General features: G+C 40.8%; 1 protein-coding gene across 2 annotated transcripts in view; it reads right to left on the bottom strand.

Moving 5' to 3' along the window:
- ERV1 (Erv1/Alr family protein) overlaps positions 1-23,944 on the bottom strand; it is a 240,133-nt gene that overhangs the window by 60,779 nt on the left and 155,410 nt on the right. The window lies entirely within an intron of this gene.

Genomic DNA, 23,944 nt, shown 5'->3' on the forward strand with positions numbered 1-23,944 from the left:
TAGTACATCCATCAACAAGTCAAAGTCAATGCCTTGACTTTCCAAATCACCAATCCAAAACCAATCCATGATGAGAAATAAAGTCAAATCTGATCAAAGTACCAATCTGCAATTTTCAACCCTATGGAAGTACAGTCAATAGCAGTCAACGACCTGCCCTAACCAATCAAAGCCAACAGTCAAAACAGCTCAGAAGAATTCAGTGAACCCAGCAATGAATGCAGCCATCTTTCCTCAGTAAAACCTAGCCAAAACAGCAGCAGAAGAATTGGTCAAAGGAGAGAGAAAATCTAAGTTCAAATCTGCAGTCAAACCCTGGTCAACCGTAGACAAAATGCCCATAACAGTTCAGTTAAAGTCTCCCTCAGCTCGGCCTCCAAGACAATCAAAATATTCGATCAAAGCAGCAGAAAATTGCCCAAACAAAACAGAGTCAACGCTGGTCAACACAGTCCCAAAACAAAAAAAAATAACGCAAGTCAAATAGAACTCTCTCCTTCGCATGTGTAAACTTGACCTGTAATTTTCAAAGAAGATTCGATGCTTGATGTGATGTGCCAAATGACAGTCAGCAAAAGTCAATTTATAATATGGTGTCTTGGAGGGTCAATTTTGACTTTGAGGCCGACTTAACTTTTCAAGCTGACTTGGTCAAGGGTCAAAATTTAAGTTTTCTCCATTGATTTAAATGATGAAATTTTGATCGTAGTTGCCCAATTTTCAACACTCCCGGAGAAATTTCCAACAGTACAATAAGTCTCATCTCGGATGTACATGTCTCAATATAGAAGAAGCTCATCAAATCTCATCTAAAAAGAATGCTCCACAACTGATGATAGGGGGAGATCAATTTACCACAACCAAGTCCATAGCAGTCATAAATGACCTTGGTAAAGATCACACACACCCCACTAATCTCAAAGTATGTCTCATCTCAGTTGAACAATGATGACTCGATCCATAGAAGAAGAAGAATGATCCACATGGCAGTAGGGGAGATCAATCTACCACAACCAAGTCCATGGAAGTCAAAAATGACCTTGGTAGAGATCACTCACACCCTATGTCCACTGACTAACCCTCGCCCAACTTGATTCTTATCAATCAAGTGGTAGAACACCCGCATTCAATACTTAGTGACATCAATTTACCATAACCAAGTCCATGATAGGCGTGTCCACCATTAGGTAAAGATCACACGCACCTAAGTCTCCTCACCCATTGGCCAGATGGGTGGCAATCCAATCAAGCTTAACCACCTCAGCATGGCCCTTGTTCAATAAAGACACGAAGATGACTTGCAGGTAGGATGCATATTGGGGCATGTACTCAGTCAAGCTCATGGCTTCAAGGAGTACCCTCACACCTAGGCGTTGCTCAATTGCCCCTTCACCAAGTCCATGGCTAGTCATCAAGATGGGGGAAGAGCGTACACTCGATTTGTTGATTTGTGGTAGCATCCGATGTGCTCTAGCCACGAAATTTGGTGGAGAGGTTGGGGCACATGGGATCTCCAATACCCAGAAAGGGTTTGGGCAGATTCTAAACAATTTAGGAGATATTAAAATAATTAATATTTTTAATGGAGTCCCTAAGTCCAAACTTAGGGAAATTAAAATATTAATGTGGATTAATATAAAACTGTGTTAGAATGGTCCAAAAGACATGTATCAAGCCAGATCTAATCTTAGCTGTCGATTAGGGACTTAATCTCGATTTGATATGTCAACAAGAAAAGTATAAGAGGAGGCTTGAGGGTCACTTGGAGGATACATCAGATGATCAGTCATTCTATTCTCTAGAGCGGGGTTTGCTAAGAGAGATAGAATCAGTGATCAGAGTTGCAGCTGAGGGGCATTGAGTATAGAGGGACAGAGAGGCAGAGATAGTGTCGGGAGAGTAGCGCAGGAGCCAGAGAGAGTGATGCAGTAGCAGCCAAGGCTCACACAGAGGCAGCCGGGAGTTGCGCAGTGCTTCAGAGAGGCCATCGTTGTTGATGCAGAGGACCAGAAGGCTAACGCAGGGCCTCCTGAGGCTGACGCAGGGCCTCCTGAGGCTGATGCAGGGCCATTCAGGGTGACGCAAGGCCAGCGCTGGGTAGAGAGAGGTTGACGCAATCCAGAAAGGCAGACGCTAGGGTTTCTGGGGCAGATTGGAGCTAAGGAGCTACCGAAAGGTGTATCCGGGGTTTTAGCCGGGACATTTGTCTCAAACTGAGAGGTATTACTGCCAAAGAAATTCTCTGTTGGATAAGCCAGATTTGGCACCCAGATTGTACTCTGAAATTGCTTAATAAGAAAATTCTTAGATAGTTGCACCGATTTTCCCACATTGGGTTTTTCCGGGGACATTGGTCCAAAAATAACAGTGTCATTTGGTGTGATTGTTTCTGTTTCCTTCAATTGTTGATCTGTAATATGTTGAGCATGCACTAGTGTTTATTTTCAATATTTACATTGTAAATAACTTGTTAAGTAACGGAACAAGTAGGTAGGAATAAATTAGACAAAGTGCATGGAGGGTTTCTAACTGGTAAACTTAGAAACTTCAACACAGTTTTCTCACTCAACAGTGTTCCCTCTCGGGGAGGGATACATTCTCCTGCAATCCAAGCTACTCCCTAAAGAATAAGAACTTCGCTTTCAGCAATGGCTTGGTGAGAATGCCTGCAACCTGCTAATTTGTCGAGATATGTTGGAGCCTCACCGCTCCTCTCAGTACCATGAATCTGATGAAGTGGTACTTGATCTCGATGTGCTTTGACCTATCATGGCATATTGGATTCTCTAAAAGTCTGATCCTGCTTTGATTGTCACGGTATATCACGGTCATATCAGACACCTACTCAAACAACTCTACAAAGAGCTTTCACAACCACATTGCTTCACAACTAGCCATACTAGCTACAATGTACTCTGCCTTGGTTGTACTCGGAGCAACAGATTTTTGCTTCCTGCTCATCCGAGAAATCACATCGAACCCCAAGCTAAAGAAACATCTCGATGTGCTCTTCGTGTCAATAATGCTCCCATGCCAATTTGCATTTGTATATCCATGCAATCTCAACTCATTGCCAAAGGTGTATCTCAATCCATAGTTTATCATCCCATGAAGATATCTCCACACATGTTTTGTAGCCACCAAGTGAACATGCAAAGGCTCCACCACAAAATGACTCAAGGTGTTAATAGCAAAACATATGTCTGATCTTGTGTTGACCAAAAACATCAGAGCCCCAATCAACTGCCAATACAAAGAAGGATATGCTAGATCGGGTCTCACAGATTCACCATATAACTTCTTGAAGTTGGCCTCCATCAGTGTGGCCATGGATTTGCAATCCACCATCCCAAATCTCTCCAAAAGCTTGACATCATATTTCCCCTAGCTAAGGAAAATCTCACCAGGTCTCTACCACACCTCTAAGCCCAGGAAGTAGTGCATCAAACCAAAATGAAGGGCATACCACGGACAACCTTGAAGTAGAGGTTCGAATCAACACTTCTTTTGGTGAATCCCAGTTTCATCAGGTATCCATCAATTCGGTCATACCAAGCCCTAGGGGCTTGCTTTAATCCATAGAGGGATTTCTTCAACCTGCAAACGTAGGTTTCCCTATCATGTTCCTCAAAGCCTTGAGGTTGTTCCACATATACCTCTTCCTTCAGTATGCCCTGAAGAAACACGGCCTTCACATCAATCTAGTGAAGATTCCGACCCTGGTTAGCATCAAGAGCAATGATGGATTGGAAGATAGTGTATCAAGGAACGGGTGCATAATCATATCATAATCTTCTCCCTCTTTCTGGGAGAATCCTCTAGCCACAAATCTCGCCTTAAACTTCTCAATGCTACCACCAACTCCATGTTTGATTTTGAGCGTCCACTTGGAAGTCACAACAGACTTACCTTCAGGTCTCAGAACCACCTTCCATGCATCATTCTTTTTGATGGATCATATTCCTTGGCCATGGAATCTTTCCAAACTTGTTCCTTCACTGCATCTTCATAGCTGCAAGGTTCTAATTGTATAATGTCACTCATCATGGTTGCATATCCTGGATATCTTCGAGGTTGCTTACTTTCTATGAAGGTGCCTCTCGGGGCTAAGTGTCTTTCAGGATCCTATAATGTATCACGAAGCCATAGAAGTTTCTTCCTCGTGGGAAAATCACGGGGAGGAGGATCCTAAGGATCCATGGGTGCCATAGGCTCATCTACAAGGTCAGGTTGTGGCATGGATGGATCAACATCTACACCCATAGCATCCCCCCATCTCTCAGTGCTGACAGGGATATGAGAGTCCCTTGCTTTCCCATGGGCAGCATACTCATCAAATGTCACATCTTGGCTAAACAATGTTTCTTTGGCCTGGCACATATATCTTGTAAGATATAGAATTTTCACAATAACCAACAAATGTAGCTTTCTTTCCTGAAGCCTTGAGCTTTGACCTCTTCTCCTTAGGTACATGAAAGTAGATAAGGCAGCCAAAGATTCTCAGATGTCCAACTCCTAGTTTCACACCAATAAACACTTCTTTAGGAATCTTGTTTCCCAAGGCATCATGAGGACTTATATTTTGGACATATACAACAATATTTGTAGCTTCTCCCCGCAAAAAAATAGGAAGCATTTGATCATGAAGCACGGCCTTGGCAGCTTCCATAATGGTCTTGTTCTTCCTCTCAGTGACTCCATTTTGTTGAGGTTTATATGGAACAATGACCTCCCTCTTAATCTTGGCTTCTCTGCAGAAGTCTTTGAACTGATTCGAAGTATATTCTCCTCCATTATCTATCCTCAGGATCTTTGATCTTCTTCCCTGTTTAATTTTCCACAAGAGCCTTCAAATCCCTGGATACATCAAAAACCTAAGCCTTGGTATTCAAGTAGAAGATCCAAATTTTGTGAGAGCAAACATCAACAAATATCGCATAGTACAAATATCCTCCAATAGATTTCACTGGCATGGGCCCACAAAGATCAAAATAAGATGAAGGATCTCCTTATATCTATTGTTGCTAGAAGGGAAAGGTCCCTTGACATTCTTCCCACTGGCACGTCCTTGGCATACTCCTTGATGATCAACCTACATCTTGGGTATCCTTGTAACCATCTTGCTCACAATAGGCAAAGCTTTATAATGAAGGTGAGCAAATCTCTAGTGCCAAAGTTCACACTAATTTGTACTATCATGGACCAATGCTTGAATTGGTTGTCCACAAACTTTGTATAGGCCATCATCCCTAACACCCATTGTGAAGGTTTCCCTCATGCTAGAATCCCTTAGCCAAGCAAGGACGTTTCCATCAATGAATGTAACTCTAAATCCCTTGTCTTCAATGGCAGAGATGGAGACAAGATTCTTCTTCAAGCTTGCCACAAGATTCTCCTAATTGAGAGGGAGGCATAGACACATCATTCTGGTCTTCACCTGGGAAGACAGAATGGAGGATTGGGCAATCATCTGGCACCGATACTCTTTGAAGATGAGATAGGGCATCCAAGATAAGAGTAGCCGTGGACCGATATTCTTTGAGGACTGGCTATCCAACATAAGAATAGTCCAAAGTAGGTCATATTATGTGAACACCCAAGTGGAGTATGTACCTTGAGAGACAATGATTATGGTGTCTATGAATCCGTGGTCTCGCCAACATTGTGCTCTGAACATGTGGATAGAGTTGTTAGTCAAGGCCTTGCTATGTGACAATGTTGGTTGATATGATGCTAGACAGATGGGTTACCAATCTGATTCTTCTTATGAGAAATTTTTCAAATTAAGAATGACCAAGTACCGTTATGAATACCTCCCTAGTTAAGAGGGAGTGTTGTAAAATGTAAGTAGGTTCGGTCTTCATAATGACATGTAATTATGATCTTTGTAAATGATGAAAAGAAGAGAATAAAAATTATTTTTGTAATGCTTTGCTTCATGGGTTTCATGAGCAAGATTTTTTATCTAGTTGGCTCCCATTGAGAGCCTTAGGATTTATCATTAGAGTCAAGGAATTAATGTCATGTATGAAGAGTTCTTCTTGAGCATTGTCAAATGTATATGAGTTTATTAAAGTGTCTAAAAGCCCTCCAGAGACAAGCATAGTTTTCCTCTTCAAAGTCGGCCTCCAAACTGTATGAAAGAACTCATGTCGGCTCACCCTATGAAGACACACCTATTCGATTTTATAGGTCAGCTTAATATGACGAACACCCCACTATAAATAGACATGTGGACTCTTCGCATTTACACAGTCAGAATTCGGACATCTATCTCTGAAATTTACGGATGGGTAAAACAGAGAAAGGCTCGGATCTCTAATATAGTGAAGAAAGTTCGGATGAGGCAGCAAAATGGATAGCAAGGAGTAATGAAGGGCCAACAAAATATTACCTCGGAATGCACAGTTCGGATCTCTCTGAAGCTCGATTCACAGTGGCAACAGGACAAATTCGGATATGATAATAGTTAAGAAGTTCGCATGAATTTCTAAAGCGAGATGAAGGGACAGCGAGATGCTACCTTACAGTGAAGAGTCGCTCTGTATAGCTATCACATCAAGTGCAAAAAAGCAGTATTGGTGACATAATAGTTTGTTGCTGATACTATTGTAATGAGGTATCATCTCAGTGATATGGGATCGGTAAAGGAAACAACGTTGTCAAGGCAGTGATGAAGATCTCGATATCAAGGCAATGATGAAGATCTCGGTGGAAGAGGAGTCAAGAAGAGGATTGACTAGAGAATGTGTCTTGGTCTTGGAGTGGCTAATAGGTCAAGGGTCTTGGTCTTGGTATTCGTCAATTGGAATCTCTATAAGAAGAATTTGTGCGGGTTTTCCTCTCAAAGAGTGAGAGGTTTTGGCCCTGGCTGATAGCCTACATTCTGTGTCTCTTGTTTATTTTATGTTCATGCATTGGTTACTGTTTGATGAAGAAGAACACTAATAATCTAAAGAAGTAAAAAGCATTCACAAGTAGTTATTAATCGAAGAGAAATCACCTAATACTAATGCCATAGATTTCTCAACACTATCTTGCAAAACGAAGTATAAAGTCTTTGAAGTTGCTTTTGTTCCTACCCTAGTGCCAAGCGAAGTTGTCTTTGAGGCCTCCTTTGTTGAAAAGTGTAACTAGGTTCGGTCTTCATAATGACATGTAATTGTGATTTTATGTAATTGATGAAAAAAAGAAAAATAAAAGTATTATTGTAATGCTTGTCTCATGGGTTTCATGAGCAAGGAATTTTATTTTTAGTAATGGCTCCCATTGTGAGCCTTTAGGTTTTGTCATCTAGTCATAAAAGTCAAATTGAGTCAATGTCATGTATGAAGGACCCTTCTTGGGCATGTTACATTTTGTATGTCATTAAATTAAGTATGAAAGCCCTCCAAGACAAGCACAAGACCTCTCCTTCAAGTCAACTTCAAGAAGAATAATAATATCTTCACCAAAGAGTCATGTTGGTTCACCCTCTTCAAGTTGGCTTATTACAAGCTCCAACAACTATAAATAGGGCAGTTCGAATTTCATTTGAAGGCAGAATTTCAGAGAAGGATTTTCAGTAAAGGTCTGCAATAAGAAAGAAGTGTGAGAAGCCTAAGAAGGAAGCTTCCTCACTAGCAAAGAAGAAGGGAAGATATTTGAACTATTCCAGATCTTTTTTAGGGTTGTCTCTTGTCACTTGTGCGAGGAAGGAAGGTAGGATTTGTTGCAAAAGAAGTTGAGAAGAGTTCTAGAAGGGCTGAGGTTAGTAGGGTCACTTGGGAAGCCAAATTAAGGGAAGATTCATTGAATACATCAAGCCGAAGTATGTAAGGAAGTCTCCCCTCCAAGCAAAGTGATAACAAGGTACATCATACATTACACGTGCTACAGTTAGGGCTGCTAAAGGTAGCAGGTCTAATCTAAGAAGCTGAGATCTAAAAGATAGCAGAGAAGGAAGCAAAAGCAAGTAGTTTGACCATTGAAGAAAGGACTTAAACTAATATGTCTTGTGGCTTGGTCATGGAGTGGCAAATAGGTCAAGGGTCTTGGTCTTGGTATTCGTCAATTGAAGTCTCTATAAGAAGAAGAATTTGTTCGGGTTTTCCTCTCAAGTGGGAGAGGTTTTGGCCCTGGCTGATAGCCTATATTCTGTGTCTCTTGTCTCGTTATTGTTTATGCTTTGATAATTGTTTGATGAAGAACACTATAATAATCTAACTAAAGAGAAGATCGTAATCTAATGAAGTAAAAAGCATTCACAAGCAGTTATCTAAAGTAGAGAAATCACCAAATCTCGATGCCCTAGATTTCTCAACATGGTATCAGAGCTAAGGTGACTAAATCAAGGAAGGGCATCTTATCAAGGGACACTCAAGGATCAAATCTCGAGGAAGGCATCAAAGCGAAGATCATCTTGAAGTCAAGATCTACAAAGGAAGCATCATAACCCTAGATCAAAGAAGTCTACAAAAAAGTATTGGAATCATCATCAAGACAAGAAGGCCAAAACCCTACATCTACTCAAGTTGAAAAGATCTACGAATCAAGTTGAAGTGTCTTGAAGATTATTCATCTAAAGGAAGCTAGATCAAAAGGCATTGTCATCAACATTTTGAGGCGATCTCTCTCTTGTTGAAGTAAGGTCCTTACCATTGAAGACATCATCAAGAAGTCATCATTGATCTTCATCAACAAGACTTCACCATCAAAAAGGATCTCCCTCTCTGTAAGATCAAGGATCATTATTTAAGAAAACTATCTTTATCAAGGAGAAGTTCTCTATTCTCTATATCATCATCAACATCAAGGAAGCATCAAGGAGAAGGAGCATCCTATTAAGTAAGTATATTTATGTCCACATCTGAATCTGTCAACATGTGTTTTTGCAAGGAAAGCAACAAAGTGGTTGGGGCTTCAAACTATCTTGCATGGAAGAAAAGGACAGATCTGAATCTCATTGAATATGAGGTTATGGAACATGTCAAAGGATCTATCACTAAGCCAAGAAAGGAAGATTCTCAAGCTCTTGCAAAGTATATGAAAGGGGAAGTTAGGGCTCAAACGATTCTCATAGAATCCATCAAGGATCCCCTCATCCCATATGTATCAAAACTCAAAACTTCAAAGGAAATCTATGACAAATTGGTAGAGTTGTATTCCGTGAGCACTGTTGGAGAAGTCGTCTCATTAAGGCAAGAACTCTACAAGCTGAAGATGTCAAGGAGAGATAGAATAGCCTCAGACTTTATGAGGAGATCTGAGATCCGAGATCAACTATGAGATCTGAAAGAAGTCATGTATGATAGAGAAATGACTACAGTTGTATCAAATGCACTACCGGAGGAGTGGGGTAACTTTACTTCAAGTATTTATGGGAAGAAAGAAGCTACTCCATTCCAAGATCTATGGTCACTGTGCAAGATTGAAGAATCTAAACTAAAGGTCAAATCTGATGTGGGAGTAGGTGAGCAAAATCAAGCTTATGCTACAATGACAAGAAGAAAAGGAAAATTTGGGAAGTCTGGTTCTCGGAAAAAGAAAAGGGACATGGCTAAGATCCAATGCTATGGGTGTCAAGAATATGGACACTACAAAAGAGATTGTCCTAAGACCAAGAAGGACAATAACAAAAGAGGAAGAGAAGAAGCCCATATCACCAAAGAAGTAGAGGAAGCTGAAAAGAAGAAGTCCAAGAAAGAGGAAGTAAGAGATCTCTATTACTAAGATAGTCTTCCTCACATAAGTTCTTTTCAAGTTCCTAAGTCTTCTGTTGTAAGATATGGCTATCATGATTCACTAAGTAAAATAATGGGATGCATCAAAGCATCATAGAAGCATTGAAAGCAAGAGCTCGGGACATCATCATAGAGAAGCATGAAAGATGGTTAGAATCTATGGAAGTCAAGGATATAGCTCTTGGGAATCTCATTAGAAACATAAGTGGCAAGGTCATCTAGTACAAGGTTCATCATACATCTGTCAAAAGGAAACATCTGTTGATGGGGATACTTTAGATCCTCAAGATTCTCTGATGGAATCTTCATTGAAAGGTTCACCGATCATGAGGGGAAGCAAGTGTTTCATCAAGAATTCCAAACTTGTGGAATTCATGGGATGATGGTATGATGACATAAAAGAGGCAGAGCAATGGATTGAAGCTTTTTCAATCAAGGGAGCTGCTACAGGAAGTCTAGATGACCCAAAGGAAAATGAGGTATGTATGCTTATATTCAATATTGAAGAGTCATGTCATATGGTTGCAGGTAACATGGATCAACGCTCTATCTTGAGAGCATGATCAAAAGAAAAAGGATCTCCTCCCTCAAAGGGATGCAGGAATGCATGGGTCACATATTCACTAGATGAAATCAACATAATATGTCGTCATATCAAGTATGAGGTGGTTGACATTAATTGGAGAAACTTTGATTGGAAGTTCATGGGAATGAAATGTGTGAAGAAAGGAAGGAAGAGATCTTGGGATATCCAACCATGGGAAAAGGCAATCAACATCCAAAGACCAAGAATATTTGACTAGGATACCTCCATTAAAGATATGAAGATTCTAATGGAGTCTGGAAAAAGAAAGAGCCCCTTGACAATATATATATATATATATATATAGATATATATATATATATTTGGGAGATGTGTCGATATGTATGCAAGATGTTGATGCAAACTAGAAGATGTCATGATGAAAGACCATCACAAAGGTAATTTTGATTTAAATGTTCATTTCTTATTTTTGAACAAATATCTGGATGGGCTTATGCAGGGCTGTCGAGGGAAGATCTATGGATATATTCCACCATCGATGCCCATGTAGTAGGATGAAAGATCCTTATGGAAACATGGCATGAAGAAGGCAGCATGGCATGAAGGAAGGCCAGATATGAACAAATGGATCACTTTTTGATGATGACATGACTAACTCATGAATGAAAGTGATGGATGGTTTGTGCCCTATGAAGAAGTACAAACATGAAGACTCCTAGATAACGAAAAGTAGTTCATGACATCGTGAAGAGGAGTCCTTCAAGTAGTTGGTTGTCCTATCATCTCCACCTGAGAAGCTGTTGTAGGTCCCTAATTGAGAGGGAGCCTGAAAATAATATTCTTACTTGGTAGAAACTTGGAAGCAAAATTCCTAAGTCAAGAGGGAGCTTAGGTACATTCCTTCCATAGGAATGAGTACATTCCTTTATTGGAATGGATACGTTGTCAAATTTACGTATGTTCTATGCTGCAAGCAAATTTACTTCAATTTTCCATATTAGCTTAATATCAATTCCAAATTAGCAATCACATTTAGCATGATAGTAAAATGCAAATAGAACATAAACATAAATCGCAAAAGACAAGCCAAGACAAGAGGACACAAGATGTGGCACCAGCCAGGGACAAACCCCAATGTGGGGAAAACTTGATCAATTCTTCTTATATTCTTCAATAGTTCAACATAGAGAGATATAGTACATATACATCAGAAGTCAACACTTTGACTTGTCAAAATAAGAGCAAAGATCTTCACCATGAAGATGACATAAGGAGGTTGCAGATCTGAGGACATGGACTGCAGTTCCAAACTCGAGTGAAGGCAAACATTCTTTCAAGGTGATTTCATCACCACGCTACACCCATCACCATGTTGCAACCAACACCGTGCTGCAACCAACATGCTGCATCTATCACCATGTTGCATCTCATCATGCTGCACTAATCCACTATGTTGCATCTCATCATGCTGCACTAATCCACTATGCCGCATCTCATCATGTTGCACTAATCCACTATGTTGCACTTCATCATACTGCATTAATCCACTATGTTGCATCTCATCATGTTGCATTTCATCACATAGTTACCTACAGCGAGCATGTATCTTAATGCTTACAACCACCTTTGCTATGAACGTAGTTGTCAATGAGTGCTTCTTTAGGACTGCGGATAGTGGCTACTTCAGGCTAAGTATAAGGACCTTCATCAACAATATTTAGGGCTTCGTTTGAGCCATGTATAACAGCAGATTAGGATCTTTACTAAATGCGGATAAGGGCATCATTGAACAGCAGATTAGAAGGTTGTGTTAGGGCTCCTTGATAGCCCTTGAGGACTACGGCTTAGATCCCTCCATGGACTGCGCATACATCTCTTCCTTGACTACATCTAGGGCACCAACTTGTGACACTTGATTAGACTGCGGTTAGGGCTTGTCAAGGCCCCCTCTTTACAGTGAATACATGCCTCCTTTTGCTGCCTATGAAACCCTCATTGACTGCATTCTAGGTGACTTCTTTCTCTGTGGTTATGACTCCTTCAGGACAGCGATTAGGTCACTTAATAACAGCAGTATTAGACCTGTGTTTGGGTCACTTGCTTGCTGTGATATGGAAGCTTTCTTCCCTAACTGCGTTAGGGCTTCTTCCATGACTGCATTAGAGTCTAAGGCATCCTCTAGGGCAGTGTGTTAGATTCCAAGGCATCCTTCCATGACAGCGTATTACATTCTTCCATGACTGCTTGCAAGACTCCTCCAAGACTGCGTTAAGGACTTGCTTCATTGACTGAAAATTAGGGCAGCGTAGGATCTTCAAGAAGACCCTTTTTCTTCCATGGCTAGGGCACTTCATGGCAGCGCTAGGGCATCATTAGGCTTCTTCCCTTTACAGCGGATTAGGGCATCATTAAGCCAATGTATATCCTAGAGCACTCCCTCTAGATATCTTCTTCATCAAACCCAAAACAGAATGAAGAGAGATCACAAGAGTGTGTGACAAAGTGACTTGAAGGCCACCTCTATTTATACTAAAACGTGGAGGACAAGTGGGGGTAAATTGTTTGTTGGCCGACCTTGACGAATTGTCCCATAACACAAATAAATTCATATCTCCATGAATACATGTCGGAATCGGATGATCTTTAGATCAATCCTACACCTCTCCACGAGAGGAATCTAAGAAAAATATCAGCTGCCATAAATAAGTAGACCCACATGGATTTTGGCCCTAGTTGCCAATTTTAACATATGTCCTCCCTAATTAAGAGGGAGAGATAGACACATCATTCTTGTCTTCACTTGGGAATACAGAATGGAGGATTGGGTAAACATTTGGCATCTGATGCTCTTTGAGGATGTATTAGGGCATCCAACATAAGAGTAGTCGTAGAGGACCGATATTCTTTGAGAACTGGGAATACAAGATAAGAATATTCCTGGTGGAACACACCCTGATAACCCGAGTGGGGTATGTTCTGACAGAGACAATGATGAGGGTGCCTATACATCATTAGTCTCGGTAGCATTGTGCTCAGATCTCATGGAGAGACGAAGTTGTTAGTCAAGGCCTTGTTATGAGACAATGTTGGTTGATACGATGCTAAACAGATGGGTTACCAATCTGACTCTTCTAAAGAGAAATTCTTCAGATTGAGATGACCAAGTACCATTATGAATACCTCGCTAGTTAAGAGGGAGTGCTGAAAAGTATAACTAAGTTCGGTCTTCATAATGAAATGTGTAATTGTGATTTTATGTAATTGATGAAAAGAAGAAAAGTAAAATTATTATTGTAATGCTTGTCTCATGGGTTTCATGAGCAAGGAATTTTATTTTTAGTAATGGCTCCCATGGTGAGCCTTTAGGTTTTGTCATATTCCCATAAAAGTCAAATTGAGTCAATGTCATGTCTGAAGGACCCTTCTTGGGCATGTCACATTTTGTATGAGTCAGTAAATTAAGTATGAAAGCCCTCCAAGACAAGCAAAATAACTCTCCTTCAAGTCGTCTTCAAGAAGAATAATAATATCTTCACTAAAGTCATGTCAGTTCACCCTCTTCAAGTTGGCTTATTACAGGCTCCAACGACTATAAATAGGGCAATTCGGATTTCATTTGAAGGCAGAATTTCAAAGAAGGATTTTCGGTAAAGGTCTGCAATAAGAAAGAAGTGTGAGAAGCCTAAGAAGGAAGCCTCCTCACCAACAAAGAAGAAGAGAAGATATCCGAACTATTCCAGATCTATTTTAGGGTTGTCTCTTATCACTTGTGCGAGGAAGGAAGGTAGGATTTGTTGCAGAAGAAGCCAAGAAGAGTTCTAGAAGGGCCGAGGGCAGTAGGGTCACTTGGAAGATTCATGGAATACATCAAGCTGACGTATGTAAGGAAGTCTACCCTCCAAGCAAAGTGATAACAAGGTACATCATACATTACACGTGCTGCAATTAGGGCTACTGAAGGTAGTAGGTTTAATCTAAGAAGTTGAGATCTGAAAGATAGTGAAGAAGGAAGGAAAAGCAAGTAGTTTGACCATCGAAGAAATGAGTGAAACTAAGAGGTCTTGTGGCTTGGTCTTGGAGTGGCAAATAGGTCAAGGGTCTTGGTCTTGGTATTCGTCAATTGAAATCTCTATGAGAAGAAGAATTTGTTCGGATTTTCCTCTCAAGTGGGAGAGGTTTTGGCCCTGGCTGATAGCCTATATTCTGTGTCTCTTATCTCGTTATTGTTTATGCTTTGATAACTGTTTGATGAAGACCACTATAATAATCTAACTAAAGAAAAGATCGTAATCTAATGAAGTAAAAAGCATTCACAAGCAATTATCTAAAGTAGAGAATTCACCATATCTCGATGCCCTAGATTTCTCAAAATCCTTCACCTAGAAAATTCAAAGGTCCATAGTCATAATTCTACCTGACTCCAATCTTCGCAAAAGGATTAGGCACTGGTCCACCCAAAAGTGATCACCTTAAACCTATTTTCCTTCTCCCCTCTCCTCTTCTCTAGGTCTAGTCCTCTAGGGCGAGGGGTGATCCTGGAAGCCTATAGCTGCAGTCACAAAATGTACATATAACCAGCATAATAGGAACAGAAATACCATAAACATATCAACCATCAAAATCCATATATACATTAGTACATTTGCACAGAAATCAAAGGAATCAATTTCTCATTAATCAATGCAATCAACCAACCGAATATGGGACTACCACGTTCCACTCGACCATAGAATGACTGAGCCAAATCTCTCTTCAGCCATTCACCCCCATGCCATATTCCAAGCATGAATGTGGGACTCAAAACAAAAGAACCAACTAGGGCATACCGAGGCTAAACCACCTCACCCTCATCAATAGAAACCAGGCTTTACTGTAATCCATCCCGGATCACTAGGCCAACACAATGAACACATAATAATCGGCTTTATTGTGATCTCCACCTGATCACTAGGCCAAACAAGCATGGATGCCACCAGATTTCTCCACCTACACCGTGAGGAATTTTCCTATCTCCTAGTCTCTCAGGCTTTACCACAATCCAAACCCGAATCACTAAGCCCTAAACCGAGACCCACTCTCCAGGCTTTATCGCAATCCAAACCAGAATCACTAGGCCCTAAACCGAGACCCACTCTCCAGGCTTTACCGCATATCCCAAACCCAAGACTACTAGGCCCAATGGAGAGCAAACCACCTTTAGGCTTTACCATATATCCTGCCATTCCCCAACAAGGATTCCTAGGCCATCCGAGGCAAAACAAAATTCGGCTTTACCACAATCCACAGTCTAGTTCAGTGGTTACTAGGCCATGTGTTCTATCATTTCGGAGATCCACCTCACTCAGCTTCGAATCCATCCAACAATACCAAACATGAGAACCCCATCACACCATGGCTATCTGAAAATGGCAAGGCTAGGCTGAAAAACACTGTTACACCTGGGAAAACCTATGCCATGATAGAAACGAACCACATGCAATACCATGCATGCCAAATCTAGCAAGGAAAATACACATGCAAGTCGATACCTGCAATGAAGCCTGCTATAACTACTTGATCCTGCTTTTCCCTGCTTGATCCTTGCTTCCTCTTGTCTTCTTTGCCTTTCTTGCTCTAATGCCGAAGTGCTCCAAGAAAACTCTAGGTATCCAAGAGTATGAGAAAGAGAGAGAATAATGGAAGAGCTCCAAAGCTAAACTGACAAAAGGTTACCTACTGATCCTCAGAAGTCTATTTATGAATGAGGCCTCTATTTTCTTCATTTTCTATTATTTTCCTTCATTTTTCTCCTCACATGCAACCTGTGACCTTTCACCTCTTTTTTCTCCTAATTTCCATTATTATCATAAATAAATGTGCCAAAAATGCCATTTTGCCTTTCCAAAGCCTTAGCCATTGCCTTTGCCAATTTCCTTAGCCATAAACAACCAAATGAATACCCCCGAGGATGTCTACCCAACATTCAACTTGGAATAAGTGTCCCATCAACCGTTGTTATTGTTTTTAACTTTTCTTACATGGAATTTTCACCAGGGCTATTAGGAACCCTCCCCCTTGAGGGACACCGTCCTCGATGTTCAATCACACATATACCTCAGCAACCTGCTGAAAGAACACATACTGCTCATGGAGCTTTGTAACACAGCATGATGCAGTATTTACAATGAAAGATTTGCTCAAGAGAAAACATCATGACAACATACAGCATAGTGGAGCTTTATAACACATCTCATTACGGTATTTACAATGACCATCCTGCTGAGTGCCAACTCATATAACATCATAACACCATGATAACATAACCACATGATAGCATAATAACATGACACCCATACCGCATAGTGGAGCTTTATAACATAGATCGTTACGGTATTTTCATACATACACGGGTGTACATATAGCAACATCATCAAAAATATAGATGCCAAAACATATGCCAAATCATATACCAAAGCATATATCAAAACATATACTAAACACCATGTCTAAGCATATATCGAAACATCATATAGCATATACCAAACCACCATATCAAGCTGCTTTGCCTCAACCGGCAAACAAGGATACATGGCCCACATCTGATCCGTCGTCTCCCATGTAGCTTCATCAGGCCCAAAGTGTTTCCATTGCACTTTAACTTGCTCAATTGCTCGGTTCCAAAGCATGAGCACCTTTTTCTACAATATACATTGAGGCTCTGGCTGGAATTCTCCATCTGGTTCCACCTGCAATATAGACCAGTCAATCACATGATCAACATCCTTAACATACTTCTTAAGCAAAGATACATGGAAAACATCATGGACTTTCACTGTCGGAGGCAGTGCAAGTCAATAGGCTACTGGCCCAATCCTCTCAATGATACTGAAGGGTCCACAAAACCGTGGTGCCAGCTTGGCACATGAGCCAATCCGCAAGGAGCTCTTCTTCGATTTGATGCGCAAGTACACCTATTCCCCAACCTGGAACTCCTTGAACAACCTATTCCTATCTGCATAACTCATCTGCCTATCTTGTGTTGCCTTTACATTCTTCTTGATCACATGCATCTCTTGTTCGATGTCTGCCAACATATCTGGCCTAATCAATACCCTGCTAACCGGTTCACTGCAACTGATAGGAGTGCTACAACTCCGCCCATACAATGCCTCAAAAGGACTCATCCTTAATGACTCCTGATAACTATTGTTGCATTCGAACTCTACCAAAGGGAGATACTCTTCCTACTTTCGTTGCTAATGCATCACATATATCCTCAACATGTCCTCTAATATTGATTCTTCTTGATCACATGCATCTCTTGTTCGATGTCTGCCAACATATCTGGCCTAATCAATACCCTGCTAACCTGTTCGCTGCAACCGATAGGAGTGCTACAACTCCGCCCATACAATGCCTCAAAAGGACTCATCCTTAATGACTCCTGATAACTATTGTTGCATTCGAACTCTACCAAAGGGAGATACTCTTCCTACTTTCGTTGTTAATGCATCACATACATCCTCAACATGTCCTCTAATATTCGGTTGACCCTCTCTTTCTGTCCATCTGTCTGTAGATGATAAGTTGTGTTGAACGCCAACTCGGTGCCCAAACCTGCAAATAACTCCTTCCAAAACTTGGAAGTGAACTTCACATCCTTGTCTGACACAATCTTCTTCGGAACACCATGTAGTCTAACCACATCTCTGATGAATACCTGTGCCACATCGCTAGCTGAATACGTAGACTTCACAAGAATGAAGTGTGCAACCTTTGTTAACATGTCCACAATGACCATGATGGAATCATGTGGTTTTACTATCTTTGGCAACCCTGTGATGAAGTCCATGGAAATGACCTCCCATTTCCATTCTGGAATCGCAATCAATTGTAGCAGTCCACCTAAATGTTTACACTCTACTTTCACTTGCTGACAGTGGAAACATCTAGCCACAAACTCTGCTACATCCCTCTTCAAGTTTTGCCAATATAGTGTCTTCTGATAACCTGGGTGACCTAAATATGGTTTCGCATGAAACTCCCTCAAGATCACCTTCTTGAGCTCATTGCTATCCGGTACATATATCTTGTCTTGGAACCTAACCAATCCATCTGCTGTAAGACAATAGTCCATGCCCTGTGCACCTGCACCTGCAACTGTACCTGTACCACTACATGTACCTGTACCTACACCAGTACCTGTACATGTACTTGTACTATCACCCTGCTGCAACCTGTGCACAATCTCCATATACCTGACATCCTGCTATCCTACTTGCAAGATCCTATCCTGTAAGTTCGTCCCATAGGAGCTCACAACTGCCAAGTGATGTACTTGTACCCGTCTACTGAGAGCATCTGCCACCCTATTCTCTTTACCTTTGATGTACCTGATCTTGAAATCAAACTCGCTAATCGTGGCCAACCATCTAGCCTACCTGGCATTCAGATTCGGCTGGTTAAACAAATATCTCAACCCAATGTGATCACTCATAAGCACAAACTGCCTGCCAAGAAGATAGTGCCTCCACATCTTCAGTGCATGTATAATCGTTGCTAACTCAAGATCATGTGTTGGGTAGTTCTGCTCATGCTCATTTAGTTTCTGAAACTCATAACATACTACCTGTCAATCCTGCATAAGGACTCCACCAAAACCTCTCTTGCAAGCATCTATGCATACCACAAACTCTTTGTCCGGATCTGCAATCTGTAGAACTGGTGCCTGTGTCAACAACTGCTGAAGTTGCTCAAAGCTAACCTTGCACTTCTCTATCCATTCGAACTTCTTACCTTTACTCTGCAAGGATGTAATGGGATAAGCAATCTGCGAGAAGTTCCTGATGAACCTCCTATAATAGCCTGCCAAACCGATGAAAGATCTCACCTCATCCACATTCCTAGGAGCTACCCACTCCATGATGGCCCTTATCTTTTCTGGATCTACTGCAATGCCCTCCTTGGAGACAACATGTCCAAAGTATAGCACCTTAGTCTGAAAGAAACTACACTTGTTGAGCTCAGCATGCAACTGATGCTCTCTCAACAACCTCAACACTGCTGCTAAATGCTCGGCATGCTCTTCCTCATTTTTAAAATATACCAATATATCATCAATGAACACAATAAAAAACTTATCCAAATATGCATGCAACACACTATTCATCAAACACATGAATGTAGTTGAAGCATTAGTTAAGCCAAATGGAACAACAACAAACTCATAATGCCCATACCTAGTCTTGAACGCAGTCTTGTAAATGTCCTCCTCTTTGATGCGTACCTGATGGTATTTGGATCTCAAGTCAATCTTCGAGAACACTGTTGCTCCCTTCAGCTGATCGAACAAGTCATCAATCCTTGGCAAAGGATATATGTTCTTGATAGTCACTTTGTTCGACTTCCGGTAGACAATGCATAATCTGAGAGTACCATCTTTCTTCCTCACAAACAAAACCGGTGCGCCCCAAGTTGATACACTTGGCCTAATGTATCCCTTGTCCAACATTTCCTTTAACTACAACTTTAACTCAACCAACACAGGTGTGTTCATCATGTAAGGTACTTTTGATCTATGTTGCAGGAAACGTGGGGCAGAAGGGCGTTTCCGTACGGAAACGGGTACGAAATGTTGAAACGCGTTTGGTACGGCCCTGAAACGCATTTCAGGCCGTACTGCCACGTTTCACGAAACTGAAACGTGGCCAGTACGGCCTGAAACGCGTTTCAGGGCCGTACGACCCACGTTTCAGCATTTACTTGTGTTTTATTTTATTTTATTTTATTTTATTTGTTTTCTAATCTATTCTTACGTTAGCCTAGTGACTTTCAGTTGCTTCCATATGCCTGTCTAAAGTTATAAAAGTGAACTTTTGCCCTAGTGTTGATATGCAGTTCATGGTAATGTTAAATTTTTAAAGTAAAAGTGATATTCTCCTTTATTTTTCATTTTCATCCTTTTACTTAAATTTTTAACATTACCATGAAATGACTCAGGATGTTTGAGTGTGGTTTCGCCCTCATTGGATTTCATATGGAGAAAGTAGAATTTTAGATCTCACTCAAAATCCAACAGACTTATTTGTTTTTCAGGATTTCAGGATTGGGGGGATTGCAATGTTTCCATTGGATTTTATCATGTATTAGGGTATGGAACTTGTATTTAATCAAGAGAACCAAGCCCTCTATGCAGGGGAGACTCCCAATAATCAAGAGAATGTAGGGTACTAGGGTATGAAACTTGTATTTAATCAAGAGCATTAAGGTTGTTTGACTATGTAGGAGGAGACTCCCAATCAAGCACGAGACAAGAAATTAGAAATTTCTCGTGGCTGATTTTGGATATTTCTATTTTCATTATGTGATTATTCATGAGTAAATGTGATGCAAATTTAGATACTTATAGTTTATGCATTAACAATTGACAGTTTTATCATAATGTAATAAATTAGAATGTATCAAATATGCTTTATGATTGCACATATTTCTTAAATGTCCTAATATATAAATAAATAAATATATATATATATATATATATATATATTCGCGTTTCCCCGTTTCCAAAATTTGGCGAGGTCGTGTTTCGTATCGCTTCCCGTTTCAGAAACTCGTACCCGTTTCCCCGTTTCGTGCAACCTTGCTTTTGATGTTGGAGTTGCCCCTGGCACGCACTAAATAGAAAAGTCTACCTCCCTGTGAGGTGGCAACTCTGTAATGTCCTCACGAAATACATCCTGAAACTGCTGCAACACTGGGTATCTACTCAACACATTTGCATCCTCAACCTCCTTACCCTTATCACTAGAAATGTGTACTGCAAATAGCTTGTACCCTTTTCTACGACTACGCTTTGCTTGCATAGTTGTCATCATACTAACTGATGTGGCTTTCTTCTTACCTTATAAAACTCTTGGTTCTCCATTGTCATCAACACACTCAATAGCTTTGTCATAGCAGTCAACCTTGGTTCTATGTAGATACAACCAATCCATGTCCAACAACATATTGTATGATCCCAACGGTAACACATTCAAATGTGTTGTTGTAGGCATACCATTTAAATCAAATACGCAAGCTCTTACCGAATGATGAACTCGCTTCTTTGTACCTGTAGCCAACTGCACTAACCAAGACTCTGCATGCAATTCCTTATTCAAACCACACTTATCCACCAAGTCAAGACTAACATAGCTATAATTAGATCCAGGGTCAATCAAAATAGAAATAACTTGATCACAAAGCTTACCGTCCATCTCAATGATAGATGCCTGATGTTCTGCCTGCCTGTTGTCCACTGCTGCATAGATACGTGGAATACTCTGACCAACATCCCCAACAGTCTGTGCCTCCTGTGCATTGTATATCTGAGGCCTACCACCCTGATTCTATGGACAATCTCTCTTAAGGTGTTCCTTTCCACATGTCCAACACTCCAACCGACCAATACCAACACCTCTATGTTGCTGCTGCGACTCATGTCCCTGTCTAGCTGCATTAAATCTCTTTTGTGGTGCCACATTCTCTTTCTCATCTGCATGTTGAGGCCTTGTCCTCTTAGGCTACCATTTACCTTTACCTTTGTCCTTTCCTTTCCATCCATGTTGAGATTCATTCTTATGCTTTGATTACTCATAGCAATGCTTCAGTTTCTCAATAACTTCCTCAAGTGACCGAGGCTCATCATACTCAATTTGATCTCTAAATGGTAATGGCAAACCACTAACAAACCGTTGAACTTTAGCCTTCTCATCAGTAAGATATGGTGCATACCTCAATATCTCCAGAAACTTGGTCATGTACTCTTCATCCGTCATTGATCTCATCTTTAGTTCATAGAATTCTTTTGCCTTACTGTCATAGTACCTTTCTGACAAGTACTTCTTCCTAAAAAGCCTCTTGAATTTCCGCTAGCTCAAGTCATTTGTCCTGATGTCTCTAACCTGCCTAACATCTTCCCACCAAATGTCTGCTTTACCTTTCAAGATGAAGATAGTTATTCTGGCATTCATGTTATCCGTGTAATCATACAACTCAAAGAATTAGTTCATTCCAAGTATCCAAGCCTCTGCATCTTCCGGCTTCTTCGTATCTCCGTCAAAAGTAGGTGGTTTTGCTTTCTTGAATTCATCCGGTAAGTATCCCCTATCATTCCTCCTATAAGGATGATAGCGATGACGATCATGATGTCTATCAGAACCAGAACTAGAATAATACCTGTGTTCACCACCGTTCCTATCCAGAGTGTCCAACAACCTACCATCTCTCACCGTATCAGATCTATCCGACCTGTGTCTACCAAGAGATCTACTGCCATATGCCCCATTAGTTTTATCCTCATGTCCATGGCTGATCCAAAGCGACCCTTGTCACTGCAAGTCCGACAAACTCTAAAGAAATATAGCATTCACCTCTGCTTGCTTCTCTTGTGCCTATATGACCCGGTCATTATCCGCCTTACAACTCCTTATCTCTTCCTTCAAACATCTCAATGTAACTACCAAATCGGAAGAGTTCCCAACACCATACTACTCTTCGGATTCATAGGGAAAATCTTTGTAGTCAACCATCTTGCTAGCAATTTGATCTTTTCTTCCTACAATGCATAATATGTCAGATAAACCAAATCACAATAAACCAACGTACCTCAGTATAGCTTAGGGAGGATACCTTGTCTGCAAGATCACCAAATCAGCGTGATACATGTATAACATAATCATAACAGCGTATAGACATTCATGAGTAAAGGTATCAACACATAAACATCACTCTAACTAGGATCTAGTCATCAATGTAAGGCCATACCAACAATGCATGTGATGACCTCATGCACGACAACAACCATTACTCCATCATACACATTGCTACATGCAACTAACAATATGCATAAGCAATGCCTAACCAACTACAAATATGCATAAACGCATGTAGTCGAACATAATCGATCAGTTCTTGCAATCAACCTACAACACTGATACAAGTAATCAAAATATTCAAAATGTAACCTAGCATACAAGGATGTAAGTATGTAGGTGACATAATATCAACATGTAAGTGACAAATAACCATATACAATCAGTCACATACTCATGTCAAATACGTTCCGAAAGATCAACATTAAATTCTCCATGATAGCCATCCTACAACCCTAATCCATCATCAAGCAAACGCAACCAATATGTAAGTGTAAGAGACACACATGCAACTGACATGCATGCATGACCAACACATTCAACCCATCCAGTCCGAGAGTTGAACTATGCTTTGATACCACTCTATAACACCCTCCTCCCACATCCACCTAAGTAACCATGCCAACCAGGGTGAACATAAGATGAGAGGCTACTATGACCAGATTCGACCTCCTAGGTGAGCTTAAGGAAGTGGAATCAACGGAACATCACACACAGTCATCCAACATCATCAACTAAACCCTCAGAAGGCAACTAGCCACTCAAGCAGTCTGTCCTCGAGTCCCACTGTTGTTCTGGACCTCTTAGGCCATAGTCGCTCTCATGTTATGGGTAAGGGAGCAACTAGAGACCTAGAGTCGCTCTCATAGGCCTGTCTACCAGCGACCGTGGACTAAAGTTGCCAGTTTTGTGCCAGCGACCCCAAGGTTTAAGCCACTTTCATAGGCCCAAAGCCCAAGCCACTGCCCAGAATGGAATGAAAGCTCTAAATCAAGTAAAGTACAAGG

The sequence above is a fragment of the Pinus tabuliformis genome, chromosome 4_1 (genome assembly GCF_031772625.1).
Source record: "Pinus tabuliformis cultivar Carrire ecotype Pingquan chromosome 4_1, CPIR1, whole genome shotgun sequence".
Classification (NCBI taxonomy): domain Eukaryota; kingdom Viridiplantae; phylum Streptophyta; class Pinopsida; order Pinales; family Pinaceae; genus Pinus; species Pinus tabuliformis.